A 12757-nucleotide genomic window follows, 5' to 3' on the forward strand; every position below is an offset into this window, starting at 1 on the left:
TGAAAAGTTATAGTTGTACAGTAGGGCGGCTGTGGCTCAGTGGTAGAGTGGTTGCCTGCCAATTGGAAGGTTGGTGGTTCAATCCTTGTGTCCCTGGGTAAGACACTGAACCCCGAGTTGCCCCGCTTCGGAGTGTAAATGTGTGTGAATGATGAGCAGGTGGCACCTTGTACAGCCACAATGTGTGAATGGTTCCTGTACCATGTAAAAGCGCTTTGAGTAGTCATTCAGACTAGAAAAGCGCTATATAAGAACAGTACATTTATAGTTAAGTCATTTTTCTCAAACAAAGTTAATGTTGTTCTTGTGTGTCTGTCTCAAACATAATGTTTTAGTGTCAGAATGTTCAGCAGATATGAAGCTTGTTGAAGAATGGCTCCAATATTTACTTCGGTGATTACGGGGTGAAAGAATCGCTCATAATCTGTGTTCATGTTCACTTCTACCGTTGGAATCAATCCTTGAGCTTTTAATCTCATCTGATGTCTGTATTAAAAACACTGTGAAGCAAGAAACCTGATTTACAGTTTGAGTTTATTCTGAGGATTGTGAAAATGAGATGAATGTTTCTGTGATTCTGTAAAGAAAGGCTTGTTAAATCACTTTTATTCTGATTATAATTAATATAAAAAGTTGAATGTTTTTGATTCAGTAATGAAGAGAAATAAACATTATCCTGAAATATAAAGTGATCTTTTCTCTGCTGTTTGTTCACAGCATATGGATATGTTAAAGGGAAGTTTTACCCTATGATAATATGATAATAATAAAAATTGACGATTCTTTTTCTATGAAAGCACAACAAATCTTTACTTTCAGTGTTCAAGGATGTTCAGTTTTAACTCTGATGTTTCAGCTTTCATCAGCAGACTTTAATGTGCAGAAACAGTTTCACACATATCAGAATACATTTCCTTTTAGAATCCTTATAGTCCATTGAGTGTTAACTGAGAGAATTAATGTTCAATTAAAGCTTTAGCTTTAGCGTAACCTTTTGATATTAATTAACATCCGTTACATTCAAGCCAAATGAGTTGCTACAAAGCTAATTAAGACTATCAGCTCCACACAACTCTCTCTGGATTTCTCAGTATGACTATGTTCAGAAGATAATGACCTCTTCTGAAGAGTCCATCATGTGTTTTTTAATCCTCCGTGTCCTCCTTGGCTACTAGCAACTGTGTGGAGGAGGGTTTGGGGTGGTGTGAAGGCTTGTATCGTGTGGATGTGCCGAAGTTGAAGCATTGCTACTTCTGCTACTTGGGTGGAGTGATTTGCTCGCAGCACCTGAGAAGCCCTGTGGTGAGGAGCAGAGAGTTCTCCTGGAATTCGCTCAGAGTTCAGAGTAATATCACTCCACCCAAGTAGCGGAAGTAGCAGTGCGTCACCTTCTGAGAATATAGTTCCCAGTATGTATACAGTTAGAAGATGTCTGTGTGTCATGTGACCTTGTTATTTGTAAACGCTGTGACTATACAAATCACAACATGTAAATAGGAACATGTTGGCTTTATTTTGTCACTTATTGAGAGCAGGCTAGATGGAGCCAGTTATCTCTAGGATCTGTGCTAAGCTAGGCTAATGCAGGGGTGTCAGACAGAGTTACGACACACACGGAGATGAGAAGGGTATGTATGGACTTATCTAACTCTGGGGGATACGGGGAATAAGACAAAGTCCCAATAAGTCAACGTGTTCCTTTAACATATTTAATTTCTTGTGAACATGGCTATGATGAGATCTTATCGGCTTCCTGGCACAAATGTTGCAGCTTCATGAATTCATTTGTGTTCTTTTCCCTCTTTCCAAATAGGAGTTCATCCCATCTGATTTCACAGAGACTTTAGACACACGAGATCCTTCTGAAGCCTTGAACACACTCACTTTAGCTATAGCTGCTGCCAGCTCCATGTCCAGTTCCAGCTCCTTGCCTTTTTTTCTCAACAGTTCCTGCTGCTCCTCTAGGGCGTGCTTCTGACTCAGCAGCCTTCGCCTCAGCCTTTATTCTAGCTGATGATGTAGTGGACATAGATTTACTCACCACTGTGCTGCGTTTCTTTGACCTCACAGACACATTAGAAGCACTATCACTTGGTCTAATGTCGTCTTCTACTGCATTTTCCAAAATTTTAAATATACACGCCTCATCACTGGAAACTGATCCAAAACCTGGTGCGACAATGCCCTTTTCTGATGTGTCTGGCGACTCCAGCAGCCATTTATTTGTCTCCTCCACAAAGGCAATTTTATGTTTTTCAACACTGCCGAACCAAGCATTTTGTTTTTCTTGTTCTTCGAGTGGAAGCATAGAAACCACAAGACCATGTTTTTCAAGACCATACATTGTTTTGGGCGGGTGGCCTGCCCCCCCAAAACACCCCAACCCCCTGAAAGAATGACAAAATTATATAATTATGCTATGTATTACAACAATAACAAAAAACGGATGCGTGATATAAAGCTGTTTTCACACATACAGGCAATTTGCTTCTCGTTCCTCGCCTTAAAAGTTACATTTATTTTCAATTCAATTTTATTTATAGTATCAAATCATAACAAGACTTATCTCAAGACACTTTACAAGTAGATTAGGTCTAGACCACACTCAATAATTTACAAAGACCCAACAATTCCAGTAATTTAAACTTTAGTTGCGCAATCTTGCCCCTATTTTCACCTGTTGCTGAGCAACATACCTTAACATTCCATGGTCTCGTGAATGTAGCATAACTGTAGCAAGCTCCTTCATAGTAACTTGTGGTAAAAATTGTCAAAGAGGAGCGGAGAAGTTGATGAGCCTAAAAAGCCAAAAATGTGTTATTTTTTCTTAAAAGAAACTAAATCAACTCAAGAAACAACTCAAGCAAAGTCGGCCTCTGTGGAGATGCCAACTGACACTTTGCAACTTTCTGAGGAGGGAGTACGAACTGGTGCTCTTAACAAAAGTAAGCACCAGACTACAGGATGGGATCCTGCCTTGGTGGAAGACCCCAAAAAAAGGCATGGCTTTATAAAACACACATAGGTATGTTAACCAGGGTGCAATTTACATGTTACTCATTTTCTTCTGTAATAGTTTAAGCTCCAAGTGCAGTCAACAGTGTTGCCGTAGTAAATCGGACTCCAGCTGAAGTTTATTTAATTTATACATCCTTGATATATGTATGCTATAGTCCTAATCGTAATATACAGGCTTATATTGCGATCTCTTAGGCCTACATGTAGGTGTACCTTTATTTAAATAAACACACAGTAGCGGAGTTTATGCAGTGTCTTTTATTTTACTCGTGTTTTTTTCATGAGTCAGAGCCTGAGGGAGAATGCATGATCTGCCATTGCTGATGAGTGATCAAGTGATGACTTGTTCTTCTCCTGTTAAACTGATTAAATGCTGCACCGCAAGTCCACACTGACTTGAAAACTTGCATACACAAGTTTAAACTTGACTTGAGATTTGATCGTGGCCTCCACTCATCCATATTGATAAATGCCGAGCTTTGCATGGAAATGACCTTACGCTGGTTTCACGCTTGTTTTCTGTCGTACGTTCGTTTCGTAAATGAGGGCTAATGTTTTCTTCAGAAAGCTGCTCTCTATTGGTTTAGATGGTTTTGCTTCCAGCTGGCAGCCAGTCAGAGTGTGGACAGCAGGAGGCAGCAGATCCACAGATACTGAAATATTCTGCAACATTCAAAATGGAGAGAAACACTGAAGACTAAAGATCAAAAGTGTCAAATTTGTTGCAGACAAATGTTTGCGTCCTCTGCAGCTGTTTAAACTTTTAAATAAATAAATAAAGGAAATGATGAGATGGCTTTCTGTCCGGCTCATTGAGTTTTTAATCTCATCTGATGTCATTAAAAAAAGTTTAATTTATATTATTATTATATCATAATTGTGAAAATTAGATGAATGTTTTCAGTGATTATGTAAAGAAAGGCATGTTGAATCACTTATTCGGATTATAATGAATGTAATAAGTTAAAAGTTTTTGATTCATGAATAAAGAGAAAGAAACTGAAATTTAAATTGAGTTTAAAACACTGGGCTGCGTTACAAAAGAAATGTGATAAACCATTGTCATTGTCAACTACTTGGGAAGTAGTCCTGTCCTGACGCAAATGGTAAAATTCTTCCCAAATATCCATCTCATTTTGGGATCCTTGGCATGGACCCAGGACCACCAAATTTAGTCAAATACTAAAAAGGTTGCAAGTCTTTAGCTACATTTTAAAAGATCATGAACCCAGATCTTCACTGAAACTTGGCCTACTTGGTATAAGGGTCTTGGCTCAAACTCCATAGCAAAGAGTGCCCATACACACCCCAACCATCCCCCCCTGGTATTCCCAGTTGGAGAAGGACATTTGGGATGAATTTGAGCCTCATATTTAGCCTTCCCTAGCACTATGAGACATTAAGAATGCATTTTAATAGGGCACTTGGTCTTTTCCACTGTCCTGATCCAAATGGCAATAGTCTCCCCAAAAGTCTGACTAGACTGGTCTTCAACCTCCCCAAGTTCTCTCACACTACACCGCTCCTCCAATCTCTTCACTGGTTACCAATTGTGGCCCGCATCCGCTTCAAGACACTAGTACTTACATACAGGGCCACGAACGGATCAGCCCCAGCATACATGGTCCAACCCTGAACCCCAGCCTGCACACTCCGCTCTGCATCAGCCAACCTGCTCGCTGCCCACTCACAGCGAGGGACAACTATCTCTCAACGAAATCCCCACTGTTTGCTGTCCTGGCTCCTGGAATGAGCTCCCTATTGACATCAGGACGCCGAAAGCCTACGCATCTTCCACCAAAGGTTAAAAACACATCTCTACCAACTGCACCTCAGATAAAAAAGATATATATACAGTACAGGCCAAAAGTTTGGACACACTTTCTCATGCAATGTGTTTCCTTTTTATTTTCATGACTATTTACATTGTAGATTCTCACTGAAGGCATCAAAACTATGAATGAACACATATGGAATTATGTACTTAACAAAAAAGTGTGAAATAACTGAAAACATATCTTATATTTTAGATTCCTCAAAGTAGCCACCCTTTGCTTTTTTATTAATAAGGGAAATAATTCCACTAATTAACCCTGACAAAGCACACCTGTGAAGGTAAAACCATTTCAGGTGACTACCTCATGAAGCTCATTGAGAGAACACCAAGGGTTTGCAGAGTTATCAAAAAAAGCAAAGGGTGGCTACTTTGAAGAATCTAAAATATAAGACATGTTTTCAGTTATTTCACACTTTTTTGTTAATTACATAATTCCATATGTGTTCATTCATAGTTTTGATGCCTTCAGTGAGAATCTACAATGTAAATAGTCATGAAACATGAAAATAAAGAAAAACATTGAATGAGATGTGTCCAAACTTTTGGCCTGTACTGTATATTTTTACAGCAGCACTTTCATATGGCTCTTTGTAGTTTTGCTTATTTAAAGCTAATGTACCATTAGCCAGTTTGTCCCATGGACTGATGGGAAGAATTCTGACAAAACAGGTCCTGTATATTCTTATTTGTCAGAAAAAGCGGAAAAGGGAACAATTGGTAACAAAGGGCCAAAAAAGAAACTAAATTAAATTATTCCGGTTGTGTCTGGACTGAGAGTACCTATTTTGATCCGACCAAATTTCAGCTGTTTGGTGCGGACCACATTCTTTTTTCCCCTGAATTGTATATACATGTGTTCCCTTTGGGAAATGAAGACTCCATACCAATGTTAAATTATAAAGGGGTTTAGAGCAGTGGTGATTTCTAGTTTGTTGTAGTGAATATACTGTAATTATTTCCCACCCAGCATTAGACTTGCCCATCCCAGAGCAACAACCCCATAGGGTTTTTTGTAACATTACCGCGTACAGCATCAGCCTCATCTGGCTTATTTCCTGTAGTTTCTGTAACGTTAAGGTCTGCTGCAGCATCACTCAAAGTGGCAGTAGCTTCAGGGGCGGGCTTACCAAATCACTGAGAGAGTGGAGTTTAAATTTGCTTTTGTTTCATATATCTCGCTACTTTAGTGATTCACATTTGTTCATTTCAAATTTGCGCAGGGAATAACCGCCAAGCAACTGCGTTGTTGTTCCTAAGTGACTCGCAACACAGACAGGGTGAATTTATGAACATAAGTGTGAAAATTCTCTCACAAAACAATCATCGTTACGTAACGGTATCCATGAGTGGGGAATGATGACAACTGGAGGTGAATCAGATACTGTGTGTGTCATCAGTAAAATGTAGTATTAAGTATGAAACCATTGTAGAAAGAGTAAAGGATCCAACTAGTTGTGTGTTTAATGGTCTCATCATCGCAGCGTGACTTCTAGCCGTTATATTGTCGGCTAGTTTACTTTAGAATCAAACATCCGATTTTATAAACTAAAGTAACTAGTAACTAAAGCTGGAACAGATGAATGTAGCAGAGTAATTAAAGTAACTAGTAACTAAAGCTGTAACAGATGAATGTAGCAGAGTAATTAAAGTAACTAGTAACTAAAGCTGTAACAGATGAATGTAGCGGAGTAACTAAAGTAACTAGTAACTAAAGCTGTAACAGATGAATGTAGCTGAGTAACTAAAGTAACTAGTAACTAAAGCTGTAACAGATGAATGTAGCGGAGTAACTAAAGTAACTAGTAACTAAAGTTGGAACAGATGAATGTAGCGGAGTAACTAAAGTAACTAGTAACTAAAGCTGGAACAGATGAATGTAGCGGAGTAACTAAAGTAACTAGTAACTAAAGTTGGAACAGATGAATGTAGCGGAGTAACTAAAGTAACTAGTAACTAAAGCTGGAACAGATGAATGTAGCGGAGTAACTAAAATAACTAGTAACTAAAGCTGTAACAGATGAATGTATGGGAGTAACTAAAGTAACTAGTAACTAAAGCTGTAACAGATGAATGTATTGGAGTAACTAAAGTAACTAGTAACTAAAGCTGTAACAGATGAATGTAGCGGAGTAACTAAAGTAACTAGTAACTAAAGCTGTAACAGGTGAATGTAGCGGAGTAACTAAAGTAGCGGAGTAACTAAAGTAACTAGTAACTAAAGCTGGAACAGGTGAATGTAGCGGAGTAACTAAAGTAACTAATAACTAAAGCTGGAACAGATGAATGTAGCGGAGTAACTAAAGTAACTAGTAACTAAAGCTGGAACAGATGAATGTAGCGGAGTAACTAAAGTAACTAGTAACTAAAGCTGGAACAGATGAATGTAGTGGACTAACAAATTAACTAGTAACTAAAGCTGGAACAGATGAATGTAGCGGAGTAACTAAAGTAACTAGTAACTAAAGCTGGAACAGATGAATGTAGTGGAGTAACTAAAGTAACTAGTAACTAAAGCTGTAACAGATTAATGTAGCGGAGTAACTAAAGTAACTAGTAACTAAAGCTGTAACAGATTAATGTAGCGGAGTAACTAAAGTAACTAGTAACTAAAGCTGTAACAGATGAATGTAGCGGAGTAACTAAAGTAACTAGTAACTAAAGCTGTAACAGATGAATGTAGTGGAGTAAAAAGTACAATATTTCTCTCTGAAATGTAGTGAAGTAGAAGTAGAAAGTGGCATGAAAAGAAAAGATTCAAAGTAAAGTACAAGTCCCTCAACATTTTACTTGAGTAAAAGTACTTAGTTACATTTCACAGCTGATGACAACTGACAGCAGCAAAGAGCAGAGGCCCGTTCCAGAAAGCAGGTTTAGTTAAAACTCTGAGTTGGTTAACCCTGAGATGAGGGAAACTCTGGGTTTTCAGTTCCAGAAAGAGAGGTAACTTAACCTCGGAGTCAGTTACTATGGTAACTGAGTCTGTGAACCTAACCTGGTCGGGAGCAGATTTTCTTCAAGAAACGGGGAAAAAAAACTTGAGTTCTCTTATTCTCCTCCCTCGAATGAGAGAAATTAATTTCCTCATTCATTCATTCAGTCTGTATCAGGCGCATTTTAATGCAGTTTGTTATCTGCATAAATAAAAAAATTTATTGGTTTATGTGAGGCAGACAAAAAGTTTTTTTCTCAAACATGTCATGTCCTTTTGTCAACGATCCCATTGATGAAAAAGCTGTATTAATTCACAGAGAGTTTACGTCGGTATTGAGTCCCGACTATAGATGTATTTTCATTTCCACATAACCGATTTGAGAGGTATTTTTTATCACAGTCCATTAGATATGTAGATACCACATCCATCCTCATATCACTAACATTAGATATGTAGATACCTTATCAGTCCTCATATCACTAACATTAGATATGTAGATACCTTATCAGTCCTCATATCACTAACATTAGATATGTAGATACCTTATCTGTCCTCGTATCACTAACATTTGATATCTAGATACCTTATCAGTCCTCATATCACTAACATTAGATATGTATATACCTTATCATCCTCATATCACTAACATTAGATATGTAGATACCTTATCATCCTCATATCACTAACATTAGATATGTAGATACCTTATCATCCTCATATCACTAACATTAGATATGTAGATACCTTATCATCCTCATATCACTAACATTAGATATGTAGATACCTTATCCTCCTCATATCACTAACATTAGATATGTAAATACCTTATCATCCTCATATCACTAACATTAGATATGTAGATACCTTATCAGTCCTCATATCACTAACATTAGATATGTAGATACCTTATCAGTCCTCATATCACTAACATTAGATATGTAGATACCTTATCATCCTCATATCACTAACATCAGCCATCGTGGACAGGCTTTAACATCCCAGCAGATTCTTTGTGTCACATTACGTTTTTTGCAAACAGCAGTTTTCTTTATAACAGCAGCGGATCATACTGTAATAGTAAAGCCACTGTAGAGCTGTCAGAAAAGTGTGACTCGGTCTGAAACGTTTTTTAAACGTTTTTATAGTGTTCCCTGGACACAAACCAGTGAGAGTCATTAAAAAGAAATAAATGATTATACATTATAGTTCTGTTAATGATCATGGTGCTGCAGCCTCAGTATGGGATTAGTATAGTTTACTTTTTTCGCCCGCAGGATTGCACCCAAATGAAATTATAGGTGTAGCCTAATACAATTCCAGTTTTCACCAGTAGCCTAATATTGTAAGTTACCTATGATTAAATATGAAATTAATACACTTTTAATCCGTACGCATTGAGCAATTTTCTCCCACACTAATTCTCTCTCTTTTGCAGCAGCAGACACAGTCTTGCTTTTTTAATGAAATACATGTTCAAACTCGCTGTTTGTGGGCATGAGTATTTCCGCCAACCCGTTTGTTTGTGGTTGTTACCATGGTGAATCATAGAATCATGGCTCCATTCATACTGCCTTTTGTGCACGCGCGTAACCCTGAGTGAACATACTCCGAGTTGATTGAACCAACTCAAATCAGCTGTTCTGGAACCGAAAACTCAGAGTTTCCATCTCAGGGTAAATCAACTCAGACATCAGGGTTAGACTCAGAGTTTGTTAAACCGCCTTCCTGGAACGGACCCCAGATTTAAAGTTTGAATGCTCACAGAGATTGTGGCAAAATCTGGTTGGGTTACCTGAAAGAGTAAACGCCCACAGCCAGCTGACAGATGCAGCTGATTGGTTGGGGGAGAGAGGAATGTGAAGCATAGTAGTCTTCCTGAATCAACTCACGCTGAGCTTTATTTGGACTATTTAAAGGAGTATCTTTCAAAATTGCAGCCTCTTAACACACGTTAAGATAATGTTTTAGTCTAACACAGACAGCTGAAGCCTCGTATTCATTTCAGCTGAAGTTATCTGTACATCTTTTTATCTTCTTTTTTACAGGGAATGTTTCACTTTACTGCAGCAAACACTTTTGCCATCAAGTAATATAGAAACTCCACACACAGTGGATTTAAATTGAGTTTGAATCGGCATCTGAATGTGACAAATTCAAAGGGACAAAAGGCAAGAGCACTGAGGACAAACTGCGTCGCTTCAGGCAGCGTGCCACCAACGACAAATCACAGTGAGCGTGTTTGACGAGTTTAACTCTGCAGGCTGTTTGTGGAGGATGCAGTGAGCCGCGTCATGTCATATATACAGTACATATACAGTGACCTCTGCCTCCATCCAGCCTGGGACACCCAGCTTTTACATCATCACTTCTAATGAAACCCTGAGTATGCAGCACTTTTCAAGCTACAGATATATAACTGTACCAATGTCGTATATGTGTGAGCAGCAGCCAACGGTGGGGTCATTTAAAAAGCAAACCGTGACTACATTGTGCGTCTGCCCTATTTCTGATACCGTGGCTGTAGACATTTTACCATGGGGGGCCGCCACTACAAAATCAGCATAGAGGAAACAGTGTATTTAGACGCTCTGGGTCAGGACTCTTGGGACAGATATATAACTGTATAGCTCGAGATGGTCCGATACCATTTCGTCCTTCCCAATCCCGTAATCTGAATTTATGTATCAGTTGATACGGAGTACCGATCTGATACCGGTGCGTTATCTCACGTCATAACCAACCCTGTAATAGCTTTTTGTCTAGGTTTTACAACAGAGCTTGCTTACATGGTGGGTTTAGTACCAGGTCACCTGTACTGAAGAATGAAACTGACTCCAGGTCCTTCTGAAAAAAGTGACTCGTCCAAAATCTCCATTGTCTTTTCATGAGTTTTTCATGAACTGACAATGAAGATTTTTGTGAAATCTTGTGTTAGAGATGATTTGAACGTAGTGGAGCTTCCTTTTCTGCTGACTGTCTGTATCCTGTCCTGCAGCTCTGGCATCAGCTGGCGTTCAGCCGGCTGAACACAGAGAAATAAAGAGCTGAATCACTTCGCCTGAAAGCTCTCACACATAAAATAACACATTTAATCCTTGTGTTGTCTTCCTGTCGACCACACACTCCTGGGTCAACTCTTTTTTTGTCGTTTGTTACTTCACTTTTTGACGTTTTTGTCCCTATTATAGACATTTGACACTTTTTTCCACCAAAACGGGTCCGATTTGACCCTAAGAAAACAGGAGGGTTAAACACAAGATCGTTCAATTCTTTTCCAACACGTACAAACTGTGGGCTTCAGTAGCTGCATGTCCCAGGAGTCTCCATCACTGTCTAGTGTCCCCCTCACAACTTCTGTTGTTTTGTAGAGTCTCGTTGCCAGACAGGGTCTGGAGAAAAATCACTCTGGGTTGTTTGCATTTCTTTAAACCAATCACAATCATCTTGGGGCGGCGCTAAGCTCCAGACGCAGTGACAGTGGCTCTGCTAAATAGTCTCAGGAAGGAACTTGTTTTGGTGGAACATTTACACCCCGCAGAAGAAATCTCCACATACTGTACAATATTAACCCTTGTGTTGTGAAAACTGAAATTGAATACTTTTTAGACACTTTCTTTTCAACATTTTCTTTGTTTTTTTTCCACTACCATCAGTATACTGTACACACCACTCACACCAATGGATTACCACTAGTTTTACACTCATTGTTTTTTGAATTCATGGTCAAGAAACGTCATTTATATGAAATTATATCAATTTATTGTGTTTTGTCAAAGTTTGGTTTCAGGATACTGCATGTTTTGAAACAGTTTAAACCGTTTTTTGGGGGAAAAAAACACCCAAAATTCAATAAAGTAGTGAACTGATCCTTCGATTAACTTGCAAAGAGCTTGTTGTATAGAACCATCCCAAATTTCTGATGTAGAAACTTTAAAAAAAACAGGTCAAATTTGACCCAAGGACAATAGGAGGGTTAAATGAAGTCATCTGTTGACACAATACAGTAACATATAGATATTTATATTTAAATGAGCTGATACATGGTTAAACCTCATTGGCTCTTACCAGTGTATCTCCGTGTGGACTTTGTCCACAGCAATCCCACCAATCAGTCCCAAAAGCTCCCAGTTAGAGAGGAAATTACCTAAACATATTCTTTATAAAATCTCCCAGTTAGAGAGGAAATGACACACACACACACACACACATATCAGACACACACACACACACACACACACACACACACACACACACACACACACACACACTAAAAATAAAGAGCGTGGAGGAATGTGAGTGGTGATAATCAGTCATCACCTCTCTGCTGCTTTATTATCATCAACTCTCACTGAGGGAGATTTTCTCTGGCTGTGTGTTTCTGAATCTGCAAAAACATATATAAGCTATATATCAGTTGTAACCGTGTCCAAAGAGTCTGCAGCTGATCTATCTGGATATAATCCTCATTGCAAATAAACTATTTGATATATAAACCACTTTGTCCTCATGATGGTGCTAGATAACCAAACGTTCACAAAGAACAATCCATCCAGCAGTTGAGACATATTTCCCTCACTGGATCACCAAAGCCACTATTCTCAGACGTTGTATGACTGTATATTTGAACAGAAATTGTCCATAGAACTTGATTCACAGTTGTATTCATAGATGTCAAACATATATATGGTTGTATTTCTGTTTGTTTTCATTTCAAATTGCATTATGGGACCTTGATCTGGGCTCCGACAGCTTTCAGCGGCCTTGGAGGCGAAAGCGACACAATTTTATCTGTCTGCATTTCAGCTGTTAGTAAGTGTGTGTGAAAATGAACAAGGTGCATGTTTTATTGGATGTAAGATTATTATAAGATAAGATAGACTTTATTAATCCCACACTGGGGAAACTCCTGTGCTACAGCAGCTCAAAAGGAAAAAAATGTACACACAGAAAAGGCCCAAATTGTTGCAGAA

This window comes from Perca flavescens, chromosome 2, assembly GCF_004354835.1.
Source record: "Perca flavescens isolate YP-PL-M2 chromosome 2, PFLA_1.0, whole genome shotgun sequence".
Lineage (NCBI taxonomy): Eukaryota > Metazoa > Chordata > Actinopteri > Perciformes > Percidae > Perca > Perca flavescens.